At 39.6% G+C, this 7,419-nt stretch overlaps 1 protein-coding gene across 2 annotated transcripts in view; it reads left to right on the top strand.

Annotated features, from left to right (window-relative positions):
- MID1 (midline 1) overlaps positions 1–7,419 on the top strand; it is a 365,744-nt gene that overhangs the window by 172,957 nt on the left and 185,368 nt on the right. The gene's annotated exons all lie outside the window — the stretch shown is intronic.

The raw sequence follows: 7,419 nt of genomic DNA, 5'->3' as shown, positions 1-7,419 counted from the left end.
ATCATTGTTGTTTGGCGGGTCCGGGCTGGGGATTCGAACCCGCCACCTTAGGTGTACGTGGCTGGCGCCTTAGCCGGTTGAGCTATAGGCGCCGAGCCACAGAAAGGGAATTTAAGGACAAGAAATGGATTTGATTACCAGCGTGTATCTTTTTGTTTATATTAAACGAATTTGAATTTTTACCAAAGTAATACATGTTAATCATATAAATGTAGTAAAAACTCCTAATGAAAAACAGCAATCCCTGTGCCATCCCACTCCACCCTAAGGGCGACCATCCCACTCCACCCTAAGGGCGACCACCCTAAGGGCGACCACTGGTAAATATTTCCTTCCATATTTCCCCCAATGCGCTTGTACTGTTCTTTCTTGATTTATGTTATTTAGACATTATCTTCAAAATTCTACATATGTTCAAAAAGGAAGTCTTGAGCTGGGTACAAGGGTACTGGGGAGGCTTAGACGAGAGGATCACTTCAGTCCAGAAATTCGAGTCTAGTCTGAGCAACATAATGAGACCCTATTTCTAAAAGTAAAATAATTTTTAAAAAGGAATTACCATACACTGCCCTCCTCCCCCCATCCCACATTCTTCCAATATAATGGCGTCAGGAATTGTGTTTGCCTAGTAACACAAATCCCAAAACATTGGCTCAAACAAATTAGTAGTTTGCTTTTCTCATACAACATAAAATTCAGGGCCCATTCCTAAGATGTCACTGGGAATACAGGATCTTTTTATCTTTCCTCTTATCCAGCTTTAGTAAGTGTTCTAGCCTCCTCATGGTTACAGAATGGCCCAAATCACTCAGTCTTGCAACCATATTTCTGGTGAGGAAATCCAGGAAGGGCAAAGAGCAAACTGTATCCTCTTTAAAGAGCTTTCCTAAAAGCCCTACATAGCAGCTTCTATTAACAATTTCACAGGACTTGCAGGGATAGCGGCACACACTTGCAGTCCCAGCTATTTAGGAGGCTAAGGCAGGAGGATCTCTTGAGCCCAGGAGTTCAAGGCTGTTGTGCGCTGTGATTGCACCTGTAAATAGCACCACACTCTAGCCCAGAAACACAGTGAGACCCTGTCTCTACAAAAGAAAAAAATCATAGCAATAATAGTTTCACCTGATCATCATACCTGCCACGGGGGCTGGGAAATGTTCTTCAGCTGGGCCCACTCTGCTCCAAATAAATTGAAGTTCTATTGAAAAAAAGCAAGGGGAAGATGAATTGGCTACCAGTAGTTGCTGCTTCAGTATCTCTATCATTGATTGTTTCCAGTTTAAGGAGTGTTCTATGACTAGGCTCCCTTTTCTGTGCATCCTTTTGCTCTTCCTGGAATTAATCATAGATAGCCTCAAATTTTGCTTATATTTATGGGTACCTATTTATCCTTAAATGTAATTTAACAGTATCATTTTCCCCAAAGTCCTACCTCTAGGCAACTTCCATCCTCCTACTACAATTTCAACTGAGACCTTTCTAAGATGATGCATCTATCACCTGGACTTATTCCCTTAATGTTGGTTGCTCTATTTTCTGAGTCTCATTGGCTTATCTTTCTTACTTTAATTCTCTCATTTTGCAAAAACACGTCTTTGAGTGGTTTCCAAAGACAGTACAGGGGCTGCAAAAATTTTGAGTCTTGGCATGAACACAATTGCATCCTATTCTGACATTTGACTTAGTATAAGTGATAAGCATGACTTAGTATAGAATTGTCAGCAATCATTTAATCTCAAAATTAAATAAAGCAGTTACCTTTTAATGTTATAGTTGAGAAGAATGTAAATCTATTGGCAAAATTTTATTTGTAAAGAAGAGAGCCTTCTACTAATGGAGGTTTTAAAATTATTATTAATCACCAAAATTCATTAAATATGTATTGATTAGTTGACCACATACTCTGTACTTGTTGTTGCAAGGGACAAACAAATGTTTGCGCATGGGCCTTGTGATGGCTTGTTTTGTCATCTTGGCAAGGCTATAGTACTCAGTTATTCGATGAAATGCTATCCAGGCATTTTTGCAGCTGTGGTTAACACCTACAGTCAATTGATGTCAAGTGAAGGAGATTATCCTTGATAATGTGAGTGGGCCTTATCCAATGAGTCAAAGGCCTTAATAGCAAAGTTGAGGTTTCCCTGAGGAAGAAGAAATTCAGCCTCAAGACTACAGTCAAATAAGCCTGTTTTTCATTTCTTAGGAGAGCCCTGACTAATAGAAGCCTCAATGACCTCAGAATCTAGGAATGGGGGGGGAGGCAATAAGATAAGTAAAAAATAATTAATTGTAATAATTTTTCTCTTACAAATTTAAAAACAAAATTGTTTATGTTTTATCATTCATATGAATGTATAAGCAATTATATATTGGTTTCATAATAGTATTGAGTACATCAGATACTTTTTTTCCCATTCTTGAGATACTTTACTAAGAAGAATATGTTCCAGCTCCATCTAGGTAAACATAAAGATGTAATAAAGATTAAATTAAAAATAATAAAAAAGAAAATAAAAAAGAAAAGTGAAATCAAATAAAATCCAATATAGTCATAAAAAATACAAAATTATAGCAAATAAATAGATGAATCAGAAACTGAAGAATTCCTCTTGAGAAGTAGGAAATTATTGTGTTGAAGTGAAGCAGAAAGTTCATTTGAGAGTGGAGAGAGATTTTGACCATGGGAGTAGGATGTAAAAAGCTCTTGCTAAATTCATGCATAAACCATTTATTTACCAGATTATTAAGAGGAAGATAATGAAGGATCAGCTATATTTAATCAATTTATAAAAACTGCACACATCAAAATATTTCATCTCTACAAGTATAGAGTTATGAAATAGTAAGTTATAATTAAAATTTAAAATAACATCATTTGTTTTGATTCTTTAATTTTTAAGTGAGGAAACATCAAGCTCAACTTGATGTTGATTTAAAACAACCATTAGTGGCCAGTTAGTAGCCCTGTCCTGCCTGAAAGCCTGCCTTTTTCTCTTTTTACTTTTTGGAACAGGGTCTCACTCTGTCACCCAGGCTGGAGTACAGTGATGTGATTCCAGCTCATTGTAGCCCTAAACTCCTAGGCTCAAGGGATCCTCCTGCTTCACCCTCCTGAGTAGCTGGGACTACTGGAACATGCCACCATGCTTGGCTAGTTTTTGATCTTACAAGGGTACCTGTGAAACTTTATAAATTTAGAATATAAATGTCTTAACACAATAACTAAGAAAATGCCATGAAGGCTATGTTGACCAGTTTGATGAAAATATTTCAAATAGTGTATAAAACAAGCACACTATACCCCATGACTACATTAATGTACACAGCTATGATTTAATAATAAATAAATAAATTTTTGTACAGACAGGGCCTTACTGTGTTACACAGTCTAGCCTTAAACTTCTGGCCCCAGGCAATCCTCCCACTTCACTCCCAAAGTGCTGGGATCATAGGCATGAGCCACCAAGCCTGGCCCATTTTTCCATTTCTATATTCGTAGATCTCATCCCTTCTTTCCAGTGTTAGTCATCCAACACAGTTATGCAACAAGCAGTAGCACATATACGGCGCACACTTTCCAATATATGATTTCATCCAGTCTGCTCAGCTGTCCCCTGGGCAGTCTTGGGCTTAGAGATGTCAATTGGTTTCCCTGAGGACCAAGTCAGAACCACAAATGGTCTCCAAATCTTATTTACCCCATCCTTGTGGTATGCCAAATTATTCTACTTAATCAATAGGAAGAAACTACCTTAAGGAATTTGTATTTAGTGAGTAGAAACTTGTCTCTTTTTGTGACTACCTACTAAGAATCATAGATGGGATTTTTTTTTTTTTTGTTCGAAGCAGGGACTCATGTTCCTGTTAACTACTTTGCTGTCAAATTACCATCACTAATTATGTTAAAACAGTGTTAGAAAAGTTTTCTTCTGCTTCCATAAGTACAGAACAACTGGATTTCTGGAACCTCTAAGGGAGAAAAAATATGTTTTTTTTATAGCCTTAAAGACTGTGGGGCACCCTCTCCTGGTGTCTGCATAGGCAACTTCAGCTTGGTTTCCATTGAGTTTTTTTGATGATGTTTCCTGGCACTCATTAAAATAAGCTACATGAAATTACTGATATTCAACCTTTCTTTTTTTTTTACTGAAGCACTCATTTCACAAGCTTTGACCTAATCGAACCCTGAGGGAAGTGGCACAGGTGTTGTTAGCCACCTTCCGTGGATGCCGTGACAATGCCCATCCACGTCCAAGTGGGGCCTGTCCAGGACTAACCACCCGGAAACCTCTGTCAGTGTGCTGTGGAGGTCTGTTTATAACAAACCCGCACATAACCACAGAGGATTATCATCTAGGCTGCTTTTCTTAAGGAAGAGATGGCGAGATTTACAACATCCCTTCGGGAAACTCTTGTAAACATTGTTAATCACAGACTTGGGAACAGAATATATGTTCCTTTGGCCAAGCAAGTTTCTTTACTTTGCTACGCTGTTTCCAGTAGGCAGATCTAATCCTCACTCAGTGGACAAACCCTAAAGGACCATTGATTTAACTCCAAAGTATTTTAAAATTATATTTGTCCATGTGTAAATGAAAAGGTAACTTCGTTTAGTCACAATACTCACTTTTATTAGGTACTTATTTTATTAGGTACTGACTCATTTCTGGAGGCAGCATGTTTTATAGCACCGTCTTAGGCAGTTCTGGAGGCTATGACAAAACAGTCTACATTAGTCTGGGTAATTCATAAATGATAGAAATGTATTATTCATAGTTCTGGAAGCTGGAAAGTCTAAGATCAAGGCACCAGCAGATTTGGTGTCTGGAGAGGGTTCTCGGCTTCATCAGTGACACCTTGTTGCTGTGTTCCCGCACAGCAGAAGGGGCAAACAGCCTCCCTCAGGCTGGTTTTATAAGACAGAGCCCTCATAATCTAACCACCTCCCAGAGGCCCCACTTCTTAATAACATCACCTTGCTGGTTAGGACTTCAACATAGGAATTTTGGGGGGACACAAACGCTCAGGCCCTAGCAAGCATAAGGCAGAGAATTTGATTTGAAACCCTTAGGTATGATTTTGGGTATAGCTGTTTATAAGAATAAGACTTTACATTACTTACTTTGCCTCAATGATCCTGCCTGATGGTGATGCCTACTTTTTAGTGCTTTGGTAGAGATTAAATGGTGCACATTTGTGAAGGGCCTGATGCAATGCTCAGCTCAGAATAGGCACTCAGAATGATGACCCCACCATTAGCATTCCTGTCCTAATGCATAATGAGAAGATGATGGAGATAAGCGGCATCAATCATTGGACCTCTTACTCATGGAAATGCCCTTTCATAAACCTATCAGAGATCATCATATATATACTCTGCCTAGAGACCTTATCCTCCATAGCTGATAAGACATGTAAGTATGTAGATGCAAAGATATATGATGACTTTGTGGAAAACCCCCCAAAACATACACTGGCTCACAAACACATCAGTGAAGTTGGTTCTGTTTTAGAAGGCCAGTCTCTTCTCTTTCACTCTAATTGTAGGCATTATCTGACCGTGTCCCTCTGATATAGCTTAAACACAGGAGCATTAGAATGGGAGATAGTGTTATGCTTGTTGTTGTCATAAGTTAAGTGTAGAATAGATATTAAATTACGGTTTAATAGCTTCATTTTCTAAGAGTTTCTTTTCCATTCCTTAATGAGGCAGTGGCAATAGTCTGATTGGCCTCAATGTCTAGGGGAGGCTGCACATTTATTTTTTTTTCATTCTGCAAATATATGTTGACCACCTACTGCATGGTAAGTGCTGGGAAGGTGGCTGGGGTTACCAAGATGAATAAGATACCATTCTTGTCCTTGAGCATTTTATAGTTTTACAGTCTTGAGAGACAGACTGAGAATATGTGATGACAGTGCCATGTGGAGGTGAAGCAACAGAGGTGTATCATGGTTTGCTCAAACTGGTGCCTACAATTCCCGATGGGGGGAAGCCCTTTCCAACTCCAAGTTCAGCTTTTTCCCTCACTGTGGGAAAGAAGGGAGGATTTGCACTGTGGGAGTTGGCAAAGGCTACTACAAATCTTGGCTTTCTTTTGGAGAGCTGGTTGTTACACATTTACCTGTACACCACCGGGGGTATATAAATTGCTTTATGAGGATAAGGGGAGGGAAGAGATTAATTGGGGGGGGGGCATTCGGGAAACCACAAAAGAGTGGTGACATTTGAGATTGTAGGATATTGAGTGGGAGAGTGGGTCAAAGGAGAGGGAAAATGGAGGAAACTTTGAAAGGGCACAGTCCTTGAGAGAGGAAATCCCAGCTCATTTTTATCTGGTGATGAAAGCAGAAGGCAAATGCAGCTGTGAGAAACTCCTATTGAAGGTGATAAATGGATGTGCCATGGGATTTAACTCCAGTGGCATTTAATGACAGTACACAGCCCCAGGTACTTTCCTGTGTCCTGGGGCTGGGGCATCCCTATTTCTCAAAGTCAGCGTCCTTTGGCCATGGAATAAAATGCTGATTCCCATTCTGAATCAGATTCTTTTGGAGCAAGGGCCTAGAGATTTGCATTTTTTAACAATCTCCCCAGAAGTTTTGTTGCACATTCATGTTTGAGCACCAGCCTTTCAAAACATGTCTGGATACATTGTTATCGTCACCACTGTGGGGGTGCTACTGGCATCTAGTGGGCAGAATCCAGGAATGCCGCTCAACATCTTTCAGCGCACAGGGAGGCCTCACCACAGAGAATTATCTGACCCCAAATGTCAGTGGTGCTGAGGCTGAGAAACACTGATCTAGCTCATAATGAAGAGTTCTGAAGTACAAGAAGTGGATTGAGTAAGCAGTGGTTCTCAAGCAAAAAAGAAAAGAAATAGTAGATGGAAGTCAGCTTGAGCCACTACCCTTAGATTGCTCAGGTCGGGGGCAGGGAGGAGTTGTGGGCTTCCAGATGCAGTTAGCAGGCTGCCAAGTTGTCATAGAAGTGGACAGAGCTCACGCATATTGAACTCATGTAGATGTCCGTGTAGATGACGTTCGGAAGCCACCCACTCCTCATTTGCTAAGTTTTTATCTCTAATAACAAAAAATTTGTTATGCCTACAAAATTATTTGTCATTTCTTTGGAGTAACAATATGCCATCAGTTGTATACAAAGTTGTCTTAGCTCAACCTGTACTTTCTTGAAATCAAAAGGTATATTTGCATTGAAGTCATTTAGCTAAGAGTTGAAAAGAGTTATTGCTTATATGGAGTTAAGGGAAACTTTGGACATTTGGGGGGAGGGTCTGGGTTTATGTTTCTGAGAAATACTGCCGAATGCCCAGCTTGTCCCATTTAATAAATTCAGCAGATCAATCTCATAGGTAAGACAATCCATAGTGAAAGGTGCACTTATTAAAAAAATTT

This window comes from Otolemur garnettii, unplaced genomic scaffold (genome assembly GCF_000181295.1).
Source record: "Otolemur garnettii isolate 467f Iridium unplaced genomic scaffold, OtoGar3 scaffold00065, whole genome shotgun sequence".
Lineage (NCBI taxonomy): Eukaryota > Metazoa > Chordata > Mammalia > Primates > Galagidae > Otolemur > Otolemur garnettii.
Note: the sequence above shows the minus strand (reverse complement) of the source record. Positions and strands in the feature narration are given on the sequence as shown.